This window comes from Physeter macrocephalus, chromosome 6 (genome assembly GCF_002837175.3).
Source record: "Physeter macrocephalus isolate SW-GA chromosome 6, ASM283717v5, whole genome shotgun sequence".
Lineage (NCBI taxonomy): Eukaryota > Metazoa > Chordata > Mammalia > Artiodactyla > Physeteridae > Physeter > Physeter macrocephalus.
This window is the reverse complement of record NC_041219.1, coordinates 52,177,972-52,193,953: the sequence shown is the minus strand read 5'-3', so window position 1 is coordinate 52,193,953 and position 15,982 is coordinate 52,177,972. Positions and strand designations below refer to the sequence as shown.

The following is a 15,982-nucleotide window of genomic DNA, read 5'->3' as shown; positions in this document are numbered from 1 at the left end:
TGCCAGTGTCGACTTGTCCGGCCCTGACCACCGCCTAGGACAGCCCCCAGCCCGCAGACAGCTGAGCTCGGCCTGGTGTGTGACTGCAGTCAGAGGACAGAATCGAGGCAGCAGGGGGAGAGGCAAGCTGGAGGCCCTCAAGTGAGGAAGGACCTTGTGGCCCCAGTGCCGCTTTGGACAGCCTTCCCTGCTGTCTGGCCTGGAGGGGTGGCCCACGGCCGTGAGGGGTGGGCCGCAGCACGTTGCGTGGGCCCCTCCCTTGGCTTCCTGCGGGTGACTGCAGGCGATGGAGGGCTGCAGGGGAGGGGCTGCCAGGGGGCCTCCGCAAAGCCCTCAGGGACTTTTGACTCCATCAGCCCAGGAAGGCCCAACCAGATTCCCCCGAATCCCTGCATCCTCCCTCGAGGACTCTGCTTGAGCCCACGCAGCGGCCCCTCACAGCGGCTTGTCCTCAGGAACACTGGTGCAGGGGGGTGGCGGGGGAGGGACGCCTGGCAGAGTAGGGCGTCCCACTCTGGAGGGGAGGGGCCTCCTCCTCACAGCCTGACCCCCTGCCCAGACGAGGCCTCTGAGTAGAGCGCAGCCTGTGGGTGGGGGCTGGGGGTGGAGTCCTGCCAACTCCATCGTCTCCCCCATAAGCCCCCGGGTTCCCTCTCAGGATCAGGTCAGCTCCGGCTGGGCTGAGCCTCTGTCCCCCCACCAGGCTGGGGACAGGCAGTGAGGAGGGAGGAAGGGGCAGGAGGGTCAAAAGAGGCAGACCCACCACCTACCAGAGCCCCGTGGACAGGAGGGCCTGGACGGGCAGGAACCAGTGGTCCAAGAGGGCGCTGTGGTCGGCAGCCAGTATGTGAAGCTGCCGGCTTTTGGGGATTGTGTGTGGGCCTGGTGTGGTGGCCGGGCTGGGAGTGGGAGGGCAGTAGGCTGATCCAGGGACAGGAAGGACAGTCTTCACCCCCAAGCTTCCTGCACGCTATTTAAAGACTCAGTTTTAGTCTGGGATAGTGGACTTCCCACATCTTTGGTATTAAAATGTCCTTCTGTGACACAATACTTGTCTTTTAACTTCCTTTTCTGATAAAAAGTTGGCATCCCTATGAGAGCCTGGTAACTTTAGGGTCCTCTTGGTGGGGCGTTGGGTGGGCCTCGGTGTGGATGGGTTCAGGGCTAAAGGGGTGAAGGTGTGGCCTGGCTGGTTGGGCATGGGGGGGTAGCAGAAAGAACGAGTGAGTCGACCCTCTCCAGTGGCTTCATCTGCGTGGGGCGTTCCTGAGCATCGGGGGCAGGTCCCAGGCCCGGGTTGGGGGCGGGGCAGGAGCAAGTGGGCTACCTGCCGGGAACGGGACGTCTGGGTGGAGGGCGGGTGCCCAAGGAAGGGGGTCCCAGTTAGGGCTGGGCAATGGCCCGTGTCCTCCCTGGGTCCCCAGCTGCTGCTCAGCACAGCGGGGCTTGTGACTGCGGACTGTCCTGAGGGGGCAGGAAGAGCACACAGGAGAGCTGCCCCCTAGGGTCCCCAACTCTGCTTAAGTTGTGGTGGGAGCGGCCAGGGCCGTCAGGACCAGGGCTGATGGGGGCTGGAGCGGCCAGGCCAGAAGTGGGGCGAGCTCTAGTCCAGAGCTGGACGCCCCAGGGAGAGCCTCGGTCTCACCACCCACCTCCAGGCACTTCAGCAGGGGTTGACAGTCCTGGGTGGCGGGTGGAGGGAGGCGGGGGAAGGAGGGCGCTGGACGCCAAGGACGGGTTGTGAGGGGACTCAGGGCAGGCGTCCTCTTCCCCTTGGAGGTTGGGGGACACGGCCCAGCAGCCCCCAACCGCCCAAAGGGTCGGGCTGTGACCGGCATGTTCCCCAGTCGGAGGGTCGGGGTGCCGGGGACCTCGGCCTTGCCGGCGTTCTCCCCTTAGAGCCCAGACTTGGGCTCCTCTGGCGCGAACCTGGACGCGCGGGCCGAACCTCCCCGGCGATGCGGTGCATTTGCGCACTGCGGCCGCCAGGCGCCGGGGACGCGGGGTCAAACAGAAAATTATTTTCTCACAGTTCTGGAGGCTGGATAGTCCAACATGAAGGTCTGGCAGAATTTGGTTTCTGGTGAGAACTCACTTTCTTGTTTGTAGACGCCTACCTTTTCCCTGAGTCCTCATACAGAGAGAGAAAGCAAAAGAGACAACTGGAGGAGGAGGAGGAGGAGCTCTCCCTCTCCCTCTCCCTCTCCCCCTCCCTCTCCCCCTCCCTCTCCCCCTCCCTCTCCCCCTCCCCCTCCCCCTCCCCCTCTCCCTCCCCCTCCCCCTCTCCCCCGCCGGGGGCGGGGCCGCTGCTCCCGCGCGCTCCGGCCCCTCCGCGGCCACACAAAGGCCCGTCTCCATGGCAGCCGCGCTGGCCGCAGCGCAGCGCCGATCGCGGCACGGGCGCCATCGAGCCTCGGCGGCAGACGAGCAGGTACGGGAATGGGGTACGGGGCCCGCGGGGCGGCCGCGCCAGTGGGGGGCTTCGCCGTCAGCGCCGCTCCGCCCTGGCCTGCGGCGCTCGGGACGCGGGGACTCGGACGGCTGCCTCCCCGCGGAGGGAGACTCGGGTTTCGGCCGCCGTCCGTGCGTCCGGCCGGCCGGGGCCGGGCCGCTCCCGCCGCGCGCTCTTCCAGGTGGCGGGCGAGGCCCGCGGCGCCGAGGTCAGCGGACCTGGCCCAGCAGAGGGTCCCCAGCCGGGCGCCGCGCCCTCTCCCGCCGCCCGCGTCCCTCCGGAGCCGCTCGGACCGCTTCTCGTTCCCGATCCTCCCTCCCTACTCATGCCCGCTGCCCCTCCAGCCACCGAGATCCGCGCACAGGGCGGAGATCGGCCCTGTTGTACAAGAGCTCCGGGCCCGCGCCCACCCAGCCTTGGTTCCTGGGGTGGCCGAGCCCCGGCTTCCCCCAGGGAGCTGGGCCCGCGGTCAGGCCTTGGCAGCCCCCAAACCCCTTGGGGACTTGTGAGGCGGGCATAAGCCAAGACCACCCTGGGAGCCCCTGGTCTGCACCTGGCCAGGCTGGAAGGCGGGTGCAGCGTTCCCGGTTGGGACTAGGGGTGGCTTGGCACCGGCACCAGCACCTGGCAAGTCCTGGTGGCCCTGGGCCTGCTTCACCACAGAGCCGGCTCCCACAGTTCCCAGTGCTTGTTGGTGTGGTGTTTGGGTGGACACTCTGGGACCCAGGAAGTGAGTACAGGAAGTCTCTGTACTCACTGCCAGGACCCTGACCCTCTACGTGCAGCCTCCTGCAGGAAGCCCTCCTAGATGGGCTCTTCCCACCCAGCTGTGCTCAGGTTTTTGGCAGATATGAGGGGGGTCCCTGAGCCCAAGAGCCTCAGAGCTTCCTGCCACATCATTGGCCTCCTCTTCCCAGCAACTTGGAAAAGGAAGGAAGGGGTCTATCCGTGCCCTGGGCCTGTGGTGGGGGTCAAGACTAGGGGTGAAGCTTGACCCCCAAAGCCAGTGGAATGTTCTGGAGCACGGAGGGCTCTCCGTGCCTGCCCTGGGGAGCCCCTGTCATGTCTAAGTGCAGCCCCTGTGTGCCCCACACACACCCGGGCCCGGCCCCGTGGAGATGGGAGAGCACGGCCCCCAGGGGTGGGAGCTCTCAGCCTGACCCCGTTGGGGATGTTCCCCGGGCACAGAGGGGAGAGTCTGAGAGCCGGACAGCTGCCGGGGTGTGGGGGGGGAAGTGTTCCTCTGCTCTGAGGTGAGGGTCCTGGGAGGGCAGGGTCAGCATAGGCCTGGCTGAGCCTGTTGGGTGTTTTCTTATGGTGTGTCAGCTTTTAGGAACCCCCAGAGAAGACGAGAAGGTGGTCTCGGCAGATCTGAGCCTGTCACCTTTTCCCGCCGTACCTATAGGGGGCCCACCTCCGTCTGCCGGGTAGGGGGAGGCTTGGGGTCTGGCCAGGGGCTCCTTGCCCCAAGAGAGGAGGGAAGTTACAGAGAAAAACAAGGGTTTGGAATGCAAGTCCCCCCTCCCCCGCCGGCCGCCTGCCAAGAAGGAATTATTTTGGATTATCCAGCCGTGTCCAGCCACCCAAGGGGGGAGGCTAGAGCTGGGGGAGGCTACAGCCCTGGGAGAGAGATCCACTTCTGGGGCCGTGGGTTGAGAGCCCCAGAAGGGAGGGACGGGCAAGTCTGGGCAGCTCCACCACCTCCCTGGCCACTCAGAGCGGTCGGGGGCGGGGTGGGAGGGGATGCGTCACCCTTGAGATGGAGAACGCCCGAGGTCGGCCCCAGCAGGCCTCGCCCAGTGAGCCTGGTGTGGGCCCAGGCCCCCTGGGGGAGGCCGTGGGGCAGGAGGAGTCCTAGACTCCTGTTCTCGGGACCCAGGTAGTCCTGTGTGGCTGCCCTCCAGCTCTGGGTTCAGGGACACACCTTGGGCTGGCTCCTTACACCTGTGTGGCGCTTCCCTGGGGCGGCGGGGCAGGTAGGGGCGTGACTTCGGCTGCTTAGAGTGGTGGGGCACTGGGGTCTCCCTTGGGCCGAGTCTCTGGCCATTCTCCCGCCTCTTGACTGACTCACTAACCAGCAGCTGACGGATGCAGCACTTCCCTCCAAGCCCCTTGCACAGCCCAGCCCCACCCTCACGTCCCCACCCACCTGCTAGTCCATCCCACAGGTGAGGGATCCCATAGGGGAGGGGTCCCACAGGTGAGGAGCCCAGGGCCAGAGACGCAAGGAGCCGTCCGGGATGCTGCCTCTGCCGCTTGGGCTCCCAGTGTCCGCGTAGGCGTGTGTGCAGCCGCCCACCCAGTGGCCCCGGTAGGGACCACGCGGCGAGGCGGCGCTGGCAGCTGGGGCAGCGTGCAGTAAGCCCAGGGGCCTGGCCTCGGCCCAGGTGAGTGAAGCAGAAGAGATTGGACTGGAAGGCACTGGGGCGGGCCGGCAGCCTGGGGAGGGATCCATATGGCATGTGCCCCTCTCCCCCAGGACAGCTTGGTTGCAGGTACTTGAGCCGTCCCAGGACCTGGGCCGTTCTGGGAACATCGGTGATGTCCTCCTGTTCCCTGCCTTGAACTCGCCTCCTGGGGCCCGGAGCTGGTGAAGCCCTGGGGCCAGGGGAGTGAACTGGTGGGGACAGGCTGTGGCTTCCGCGCCCTCCCACGTGGCCCATTCTCTGGTCTGGGCAGGTCCGCGCTGAGGTGCCAGGTCCTCTGGTCCTCCTTCTGTGTCCTTCTTACTCACGCCAGGCCTCAGTCCTTTCTGCCGCAGCAACAGGCGCCAGCCTCCTGCCTTGGCTTCCTGGGTGGGGGGAATAAGCTTTTCTTCCCTGCTGAAGAGCCTCTTGGGCCCAGAGCCTGCCCTGGACCAGGGTGTGGGGAAAGCAGTCAGGGGAGGAGGTGAGCTATCAGACCCGCCAGAACTCAACCCAGGCTGGTCTCCCAGCTGAGCTGGATGCAGGTTCACTGGGGGCCAGTCCCTAGTGGGCAGTGGGGGCTGGGCAGAGTCCCTCCCCCTGAGGCTAATGGCTACGTGTGTTTGGGGTGGGATGGGGTGGGTGGGGCCTGTAAATGTCTTTGGTCTCAAATTACAGGCTGGACCGGAGGTTGGTGGCCTGTAATTGGTGGGGGGCACTGGGGTGCGTGGGGGCTGGGGGAAGCACTGTTGCTTCCCTTTTTCTCTCCAGGCCAGTGTGGTCCCTTCGTGGTTTTCCCCTCCGTGATTTCACACCCTCTGATGGGCTCCTGCTCCCCCCCTGCCCCTGGGGCTTTGAGGACCTCCTTCCCCCTGCTGACCAGGCAAGAACCCTGCCTTTCCTGGCCCCACCCCCCCCCCCCCCCCCCCCCCCCGGCCCCCCCCCCCCCCCCCCGCCGAGCCAGACCGGGGCCCAGCTGCTCCAGCCCTTCCCTCCCACGCGGCAGGGCTTCTGAAGGGCGGGGCAGGGCGGGGCCTATGCCCCTGTGGTAGTCACGAACCTGTGACAGTGACTGGACCCAGAACCCCAGACGGAGCCCGGGGCGGCCAGGGGCACACCTGTCGGTCTGCCCCTCCAGTCACAGGGAGGAGCCCAGGGCCGGCCCCCGACCCGGAGCTGGGGTCCCATTTCCCACCCCTTGGTCCCCGTCTGCAGCTCAGCGCCCCCTTCACACGGAGAGCGGCTCCCCCAGCACTGCTCCCACCGTGGCTGGCAGCTTTCCACCCTGTGGGCTGGCCACTGGCCCACCCGAGTGCTTGGTGCCCCTGTGCACTAGGCAGAGGAGGTGCTCTCCTGGGCTGGGGGTGGGGCATCTGAGAAGAGGGCTCAGCTTGGTGCCTCCGTCCTCAGCCCCTAAGGTCACGTGATTTCTGAAACCTGGCAGTTCTCCATCCTGGTGCCAGGTGAGTCCTGGCCTGGGGACCGTGGGAGCAAGAGTGAGGCCTTTGGGTGCAGCCTGGATTCTGACCCCAGTGCTGGCGTCAGCCCTGCCCTGCACTGGTCCCTTCCGGATGTGGAGACCAGAGCCCTCGGTGCAGTTGGCCGGCAGTTCCCATGGGGGGTTCTGGGAGGAGGGGCACCGTGTCGAGCTCAGATCTGGGGCTCATCTCTGTGACGCTGCCCCCGCTGGACCCCCTCCTCAGGAAGAGCAAGAAAGAGGAAAAAGGTTTGATGTCAGCCTTGCAGAAGGCCACCTGTGTCAACACAGAGTCTGGGCGGAGGCGTCTGCTCCCGAGGCAGGGACAGTTCTGGCTGCTGGCCTTCTACTCTGATCTGGGCCCCCTGAACCAGCATGCCACCTGTGCAGGGCATGGGCCCTGCGTTGATAGGGGCTTTTCTGGGGGGCTCCGTCAGTTCCCCTCCAGGCACCCTGCCCGGTGCCAAGCCGGTGGCTGAAGGCTGAGGCAGCTCCAGGGCTCCTCGGCCACAGCCGGACGTGCAGCATGGGTGACAGTGGGAAGAGGGTGACTGGCTTGGTGCCCACCTGGGCCCTTGAGTGCTGGAGGGAGGGGTGCTGAAGGGGTCTGGGGACAGTCCTGATAGGTTGGGGAGCATGGGTCTGTCCTGGGGTACAAGGGGGCCTGTAGCACGAGTGGCAGGTCTGGGGCGGCCGGGGGGGTGGGCCCGGCCGTGGGAGGTGAGCTCCCGGACCATTAAGAGGTGTGGGCTCTGGGCCTGAATGTGGATTCTAGCCCCCAGCCCCGGCCCAGGGCCTCCTCAGAGTGGGGGTGGGGGGGCCTACTTTGGGGAAGGGCCAGGGCCCAGGACACTGCCGCGGCGAGGCTGCTGCCCTCCCCAGGGAAGGTGGCTGCTGTCCCGCTTGCACCCAGTGGTGGGACCAGAGCTGGGTGAGGTGGCGGGGCCGCGGGCAGGTGGCGGGAGGGAGAGGCCCCAGTGCGGCCCGCCTGCTCCCTCTCAGCCTTGGAGTTGCTCCCCCAGACGGGCCGGGGGACGTGAGGAGCTGGGCCTGCCCCCATCTTGGCATCGGGCCTGATTCGGGGGCCACCGTGAGCCGTCTCAGGACCCGGGGAAGGATGTCAGGAGGGGGGATGGGAGGCCAAGGAGGAGCAAGACGGGGAGACCCAGGCAGGAGGCCCAGGCACGCTTCCTGCAGGCGGCCCCTGGCCCTAGCGCTGTGTGGGACAGCTCCTTGCTGAACTGAGTGAGCCGCTGAGGGGCTGGGCGCTGGGCCTGCGCCAGGGACCTGTGGGCTACTTCCTGGGTGTGTGGTCACCGGGAGGTCGGGTGCCCGCCTCCGCCCATGCAGTCCCGGCCACCTCGCTGGCCCCTGACCCCTGCGCCGTTGTCCCATTCACCACTCCGCCTTACCCCAAGCTGGGGTATCTCCTTGCTGGAAACTCCCAGTCCCTCTCTGCCCTTCCAAAGCCTAACCCGAACCCTGACCGCTGCCCCACCCTGAGCCTGGACTCCAGACCCTACCCAGCCCCCCAAGCTCCCTGCACCTCACCAGGCCCCGACCCCGCCTGGACAGAGACCGGGCCAGCGGCCTGGAGCCGTCCCCCCGCGCAGATGGCCCTGGCCCACCTTTCCCACACAGGGTCCCTCGAGGCCAGCTCCAGGCCTGCCCAGCTCCTCCAGGCCCCTCGGCCCTTCTGGGCGTGCTGGGCAGACGCAGTGCTGGGGCTGCCCGAGGCTCACCCAGCGCAGGTGCTCGGGTCTGGGGCTCCTTGTCCCAGAAACACTGTGGGCCTGGGGCAGACGTGTGTGCCTGCACGTGTGTGCTCACGTGTGTGTGAGTGGTGGCTGGCATGCCAGCTGGGCACGGCGCCCCAGGCTGATTGTGGGGGTCGGCTGTGATGGAGGAGGGGGTCGGGGTGACCGCTGAGGCGCTGACAGACTGACTGGGAGATTACAGGTCTGGCCGGCTCCTTGCTCGCTCGGGCCCTCCCCCGTCCGCCCCCGTGTCCCACTCCTGCCTCCTGCACACGGCCCCTGGGAAAGGAAGGGGGCTCCGGGCGGGCAGCATCCAGCCAGCTGTGGGAGGTGAGCCTGGAAAGGGAAGCTGAGTGCGGGCAGCTACCTCTTCGGTGGGCGCTGGCGGCGGGGGCAGACCTCAGAACCAGTGGCTCCTGCCTGCGCGGGGCCCGATGCCCCCAGCACTGCCCCCAGCCTCTCCCGGCTGGACTGGGGAACGGGGGCGCAGCTCCTCATCCCGGAGCCCCGCCGGTGCTTGGGCGGCTGGGCTGCTCCCGTTGGCCTCATGTGCGCTCCTGACACCCTGCAGTGCCCGCCCTGTCTCAGCCGGCCCCAGCCCGCATCTGGCCTCTCCCAGTATCTCGCCCTGTCTTCCTGCCCCTCTCAGCCTGACCCTGACCGGCTGTCCACTGGAGAGGTGGTCTCTGGAGGGTGTCCACACGTGTCTGAGCGCCAGCGCCGTTCATCTGTTCACCGGGCGTTGACTGCGGCCGCCGTGTGCCAGGGCCGACAAGCTGCTGGGAGCGCCACGGGGGCTCCCGGACCCTGGAGGGTGGAGACTTGTCCCTCTGTCCCCAGCACACAGCACCGTCGTGTGGCACACAGGAAGCGCTTGGGGGCTTCGGGCTGAGCAGATGGGGCAGGTCAGCGGGCCCGTTTGGGGGGGTCCCCACGAGTGTGGGGAAGTCAGCGGAGGCGTTAAGCTGCAGGGTATCCTGACGGGAAGGACTGCTCTGCAGAGTGGGGACGTGGGCGAGCCTGGGGGGGAATCAGAAAGGGGGCCCAAACCGAGTCCAGGTGGGACACGATGGTGGCTGGGACTCGGGGGGGGGCGGCCGGGAGGAGAGGTGGGTCTTGCATCATGGTGGGGCGTCTGGGCCCCAGAACCTGCTGAACCCCACCTTGTGTCCTGAGGGTCTGGGAGGCCCAGGAGGCTGAGGAGGAGGCGCCCAGGCAGGTATTCTTGAAGGACAGTAATTGATTGAAACCCGGTCGTCGCCCTAAGCCCTCTCTCCACGAGGTTAGGCACCGCATGGTGAGGCAGCGACTGTGACCGGAGAGGGGCCCGCCTGCCAAGCGTGGGGATCCCAGTCTGGTCAGCGCCCACGCGGCAGGGTCTGCAGTCACGGGGGCGCGGGAGGCTGCGGCTGCGGCACACGCCCTGGGGCTTTGCCGGCTGAGCCCGAGACGCCCGAGGGCGAGGGCTGGATGCAGAGACACTGGTCACGGTGACCTCGGGCATCAGTCAGAGGGGCTGAGCAGCGGCCTGGGTGCACAGGGTGGGAAGGAGCGGGAGGCTATGGACTTGGCCTCCCCCAGGCCCATGGGATCAGGGGCAGCGGGCCCGGAGACCCCAAAGGCAGGTGGCAGAGAAAGCCCTGGGGTTTCTCTGCGCCCACTCCCCCTTGGCCTGGGGTCTTGGGCCTTTGACCTTCTCGCGGCCACCAGGCAGGGGTGATTTTCATGCTGGGACCCGGAGCCCAGGCTGCAGCCCTCCCCAGCCCCCGCGGGGATGGGCCATGTGGCCCACAGCCTCTGCGGTTGACGGAGGAACCGGGCTGTGAGCCGGGCTGGTGGGGAGGTGACACCCTATACCTGGGAGGGGTCCTGTGGGAGGCTCTCCAGCGCTGACGCAAGGCTCAGGCTAGCCGTCAGGCTGACACTGGAGCCCGGCCCCGCCCACGGCTGCTCCTAGGTGGCTGTGCGGGGAGCTCGGCCTTTGCCCGGTGAGTCTGGCGGGGTGGGGGTTGGGAGCCATGCCGTATGCGACTGGGGCCTCGGCGGATCGCTGGCCGACCGCGGACCTTCCCGGCCAGAGGACAGCCTGACGCCCCGCGAGGCTCCTTGGGGACGGGTCCCTGGGCCCACGTGGCCGCCGCCGCGGCGACCGGAGGTCAGGCTCCCGCCGACCGTGCGCCCTGGGTCCCCTGGGAGGCTCGTCAGCGGCCCTCTTATGCCCCCCGGGAGCGCGGGGTGCGGGCGGGGCTTCCGGAGGGGTCGTCCGCCGGAGCCGCGCCGCCACCTGGTCGCCTGGGGTTACGAGGCCAGGCCGGCCCTCCCCGTCGGGGGACCGCCCCACCTCCCGGGCTGAACTCAGACCCTGGGCCCCAGGCGGGCGCGGTGGGACGGCGGAGCTCCCTCTCGCCCGGGCCCATTCGCGCCCCTCCCTCGCACTTGTTTTGAAAGCGGCGGAGGCTCGGATTTGCCGGCGTCTCGCCTGTTTAGTTTCCTCTGATTTGTTTCGCGCTCCCGGCTAATTGCAGATTTGCATTTTCGCCTCGAGAACGGAACGGAGGCCGGTCCCCTGCAGCCAGCTGCCGGGCGGGGGAGGGGCGGCGCCCGAGGCGGGACAGCCACCCTCGCTGCCTCCTGGCCTGGCCCCGGGGCGACGCCGCCCCCACCCTCTCCTCCGGGTGTTGGCTACTCCACCCCCGCGTTGGGAGTGCGTAGTGCGCTCCACGCGGTGCTAAGACTCCCCCCGCACACCAATCTCAGGGTGTCCCTGCCTTGGGCTTGAGCCTTAGCCCGAATCGTCCGTTTCTCCGTGTCTGCCTGAGCCCGAGTCCCCGTCCTGGTCTCTGGGTCCCCTTCCTGAGCCCACAGGCTGCCAAGGGCCTCCACAGACCTGGCTGCTGTGCATCGTTTTGACTTCAGCTTTAAGAAGTTGCTCAATCTGTGTTTGCTTGACCCTAGTGACAGGGAGGTCTAGCCGGCACCCCAGGGCCCTCCTCCGGGGGGTGGGCAAGACCGGAGGGGGACCCTGACAGCCCTGGCCTGGCCTGAGGACCCTGCCCTTCCCCAGTGGGCACCTCCTGTTTACCTTTTCCTGGTGTGGGGAGCAGCTACTGCTTAGAAGAAAGGAACCCGAGGAGGGGGAGCCTCAGGGGACCCAGTGGCCGAGGCTCCTTCCTGTTGCTTCCCACTCCTGTGGACGTGCGAGGAGAGGCCTGGACCGGCCGCAGCCCGGTCCCCATCAGGGCCCTGGCTGGGGGAGGACACACCACCGTGTGCGTGAGGCTGAGGGGCCGGCCAGCTGTAGGGGCACATGTACTTTCAGCTTCCTCTGCGGTGTGTCACCCCCTTGCCGGTTCACTGGGCTGAGACCCACCTAGGGTCTCAGATCCTGTGTTCAGACCTTGCTCACCAGTGAAGACAATAGACCACAGCGGAGGAGTGACGGTCCTGCAGGGCCGGGTCGGGATGGGTGTCTCAGGCTTCTGAGGGATGGGCAGGAGCTTCCCAGGGGGAACAGCAAGAGACACGGCGACATCATGGCGTCACCCTGAGTTCCTCCTCCACAGAGAGGACAACCGAAGGATTTCTGCACGCGGATTCACTTATACCTCGCGGCAGCCCACTTGGGTTGGTGCTGTTATTACGCCCCATGTCACACCCGGGAAACTGAGGCACGGTGTAAGTTTGTAAAGAGCCCACATAAGCCAGGTAGAAAGAGACAGACCTGGGGTTTGAACCCAATAATGTGGCTCCAGAGCTCAGCCCCTGCGGCCCCTCTGGGCAGCAGCATTGGGCGTGTGATCGTGGGGTGGGGGGACACCCATGGCCTCAGGGGCCTGTGGGTGTTCAGGAGAGTGGCCTTCACCTGAGACAGAAGGAATGACCCTCCAGAGCAGAGGCAGGTTGGACACGCTGGGGCAGCTGGGGGCCAGGACAGGGTCGTTGAGGCCCTGTTAGGAAAGGGGAAGGGGAGGGGATCAAGTTTCATTCTGGAGGAAGTGCTGGCTGGAGGAGCCTGATGTTGGGAGGAGAAATTGGAGGGTCTGAGAGGTGGGTCCACCCCAGTGGGTCACTTGGGGCAGGTCTGTCGAGGGGTGAGGTGGTGGCTGTGGAGGCTGGGTGTGTGGGCTCAGGAAGAGGGTGTCCCTTGGAAGAGGCTAGCCTCCCTTGGCGACACCTGCAGCACGCACACCCCCGGCCAGGGAGGGGCCTGGGCCAGTGGAGGGCGGTGCACAGGGCACATGGAGGCCAGAGTGATGTCCCTTTAGGGTGGCAGGTCTGCATGCCCTGTGCCCTCGTGTGCTGTGGACCCGAGCTCAGCCTCCACCTGGACTGGATGCAGTCTCGAGGCCAGGCCCGGTCCAGATTTCTCACGCGGCTCCTGCCTGTGTGTGCAAGTGTGGCACCCACCTCCCCGCAGGCCTTGCCCCTGCTGGTCTCCTTTGGACCGGCCGTGGGTCCTCCCTCCCAGGCCTGGGCCCTACTTGCAATGTCGTTCCCCACGTCGGGGGAGTGCCTGCGGGGGGGTACGGGGGGAGCAGGGCCTGACCCTGGTGGAGGAGGTGTTGGGGGCACGCTGCGGGGGAGGGCAGCCAGGCAGGGAGCCAGTGGGCCATGGCCAAGGAGACCTGGGGAGGAGACCTGGGTTAGGCCCGGAGAGATGGCTGGGGTGGGGTCACTGAGCGCCTGGAAAGCCGTGTCCTGAGGCTGAGTGGGGCTGGAGGGGGTCTGATTATTATTATTACGCAGAGCTCTTTTTATTTTGACAAGTAGTATGTAAATATATCCTTCTAAAATTTTTTTTCCAAAAGTGGCAAATGAAGTTGCTTTGCTGTCCCAGCCCCCTCCCCTCCCTACACCGCCCCCCCCTTCACCTTGACTTTCAGTTTGGATGAAGGCTTCTAGAACTTCTCAGTTAAACCATGTGTGTCTGTATCGACACCCACGTGTGGCGATACCTGGAGTTCTGCACCACAGCCGTCCCCAACAGGTCTGGGCTCCATTGGGTCAGCATGGCCCACCCACCTGCATCAGCACCATGGTTTTTCAGGGTCCTCTGGCTGCATGCTGGATGGTTGCCAGATTTTCACTATAATGAACCGTGCTGAGAAGTATCCTTGGACTAGTCCTCCCTGTGGGTACACACGGGTGTTTATCCAGGAGAGGATACAATAGCAGGCGTTGCTGAGTGCTACAGTGTAACAGGCTCTCCCGAGGCTTTTCCTGCAGGAATAATTTAGTTCTTACAAACCCCTGGGGGAGCTCACTATGACTGTCTCCACTTCACAGATGGGGAAATGAGGCTCAGAGAAGTTAAGTAATTTGCCCAAGGTCACACAGCTAGTAAGTAGAATTGCGGGGTCGTGTGTATGCATGTTTTTCAGAAAGCAAGTTTAATTTTAATCAAAGTAATATATTTACCTAGTTTAATAAGCAGACAGTACCAAGAGACTTAACGAGAAGCTGTTCCCTGCCCTTTTCTTCCTCTTTTTCTTCTTCCTTTTTTTTTCTTCCTCCTGTTCAGCGCAGCTAGCAGAATCTTAGTTCCCCGACCAAGAACTGAACCCAGGCCCTCGGCAGTGAAAGTGCAGAGTCCTAACCACCAGACCACCAGGGAATGCCCTCTGCCTTTTTTGAGCAGGGGCAAGAGGGGCGGTGTCAGGCATGTGCACTGGGGTGTGGGCTAGGGGCTGGGAGGCCAGTGTCTGAGGGAGGGCCGTGAGGGCGGAGTGGAGGAGGCTGGAGTTGAGGTTCTCCTGCTCCAGGGTGGCAGAGGCCAGCTGGGGTCCCATGGGCTGTTCCTCGCCCCCCCCAGATGTAGAGCAGAGGAGAGACGAGGAGGCAGGGGCCAGGCTTGTGGTGAGACCACTGTCCCTCCTTTGCTTCCTAGAGGATCTCCATGCTGGCCTGGAGCAGAGACTGAGCTGGACTACTGGAGCCTGGGTGAGTGAGGGCTGGGCACCACCTGGGGAAGGCGGGGGGTCCACAGCCACGCAGTGAAGGCGTGTGGTGTCCCTGAGGCTCTGGTCCGGCCGGGCCCGGTGTGCAAGCGTCTGCCCGAACCCAGGTGCCCTAGCTGTGGGGGCCGCGGCCAGGCCCCCCAGTTCTCTGATGGGGGGCCAGGATTTGCTTGGGAGGGGTGGGCTCTGCTGCGAGACTGGGGCGGTGTTTGGGCGCTGACTGCAGTGCTGGAATCTGGAACGTTAGGGCTGGGAATTTGGGTTGGGGGAGGGGGCGCCTGTCCAGACGCCTTCCTGGCCAGCAGCAGGCTGGAGTTTGTAAGACTTCTTGGAAGTGCACCTCCGGGCTTCGGCCAGGAAGAGGCGTCTGATGCCCCTGAGGAAGTCCCCACTGGCCCGATGAGCAAGCGGGGGGTCCCAGGCTGCCTTCAAAACAGGAAGCGCCAGTTCCAGGAACGCCAGCCGCCAGCGCAGGAAGCTTTGCCGGCTGTGCCTGGCACCTCCCGCGAGGCCAGCCTGAGCGCTGCCTCTGGTCAGGTGGTTCACCCTTTGCTCCCGTGGGCCTGGCCAGGCAGGTCACCTGAGGCTTTGTTTGTCTAGGAAGTGGAGGGAGCTGCTGCCTGTCATTGTCACCCAAGTCCCTCCTGCCAGACCGTGTGACCTGGGCTCAGTGCGAGGGGCCCTTGGAACTCTCGGGCTTGCGGCTCACTCTGGCCACCACCCAGAGGGGTCCTGGGGCAGGGAGCCCAGGTCTGGCGCTGGCCTGCTTGGGGGGGGGGGCGGAGCGGGGGCAGCAGCACAGTATCTGGGCCAGCGTTACTGTCAGCAGCAAGACCTGGTCCCGCTCCGTGACCGCACACATGGCTTTCATGGAGCACTTCTGGTGTGCCAGCCCTGGGGGCCCCTGGGGCCAAGGGACAGGGCTGGGCTTCTGCCCCAGGGGCTCAGTCAAGTGGACATTAACCAGAGGGAGACCAGAGCATTCTTTTTTATAAACTGACCCTCCCATCTCCTGGGTCCTGTCACGTCTGTGAGCTACCAGGACTGAGGCAGGGCTCGGGGTCACAGCAGAGCTCTTTCAGAAGCGGGGGGGGGGAGCCCCAGGAGTTCCCCCGCTTGGTCGGTTCTGGGTTCAAGTCCTAGGCGCGCTGCCGGCCGGCAGAGGGGCCTGGACACGGGTCCATCGGGGACCAGGGGGCCTGCTTCCAGGGGTGGCCTGGGCTCGGGCGGCTCCAGCTCCGGCCGCGGCTCCGCCCCCGCCCGTCCGTCCGCACCCGCAGGTCCGCCCCCGCCCGCCCGCTCCCTCCCTGAGCTCCGGGAACATTCCATTCATTCCCCGCTTGCCGCGGCGGCCCGTGGCCGGAGCCGCAGCGGCCGCCAAAGCCGAGCGGGACCAGAGTCGCGGCGGGGACTCGGGTGAGCGGGGCCGGGGCGGGGGGGGTGGGCAGGGCCAGCCTGGGCTCGAGGCCGAGGGCCCTGGACGCCCCCCGCCTCCGCGGCGCCGGGGAGCGGACTTTGCGCCGCGGCGGGCGAGCCAGCGAGCGCGGGGGCGGGGCGGCCGGGACGCTTGGGCGGCGGGGGAGGGGCGGCGGGGGGCGGGGCCCTCCAGCCTTGCCCTTCCCCGCCCCCCCCCGTGGGGGGCCAGGATTTGCTTGGGAGGGGTGGGCTCTGCTGCGAGACTGGGGCGGTGTTTGGGCGCTGACTGCAGTGCTGGAATCTGGAACGTTAGGGCTGGGAATTTGGGTTGGGGGAGGGGGCGCCTGTCCAGACGCCTTCCTGGCCAGCAGCAGGCTGGAGTTTGTAAGACTTCTTGGAAGTGCACCTCCGGGCTTCGGCCAGGAAGAGGCGTCTGATGCCCCTGAGGAAGTCCCCACTGGCCCGATGAGCAAGCGGGGGGTCCCAGGCTGCCTTCAAAACAGGAAGCGCCAGTTCCA

General features: G+C 66.3%; 1 protein-coding gene across 7 annotated transcripts in view; it reads left to right on the top strand.

Moving 5' to 3' along the window:
- Positions 1–2,356: 2,356 nt before the first annotated feature.
- Positions 2,357–15,982, top strand: part of PLXNB2 (plexin B2) — a 30,913-nt gene continuing 17,287 nt past the window's right edge. Inside the window, exons 1-4 of one of the 7 annotated variants that reach the window (XM_024127173.3) lie at positions 11,681–11,766; positions 13,378–13,431; positions 13,613–13,750; positions 13,979–14,031. The gene's annotated coding sequence lies outside the window, so the exon portion shown is untranslated. Of the gene's footprint in view, positions 2,432–4,820; positions 4,840–10,158; positions 10,247–11,680; positions 11,767–13,377; positions 13,432–13,460; positions 14,032–15,982 lie in introns of those variants that run through there. The other 6 variants (XM_055085368.1, XM_055085367.1, XM_055085366.1 and 3 more) reach the window with 6 other exon arrangements.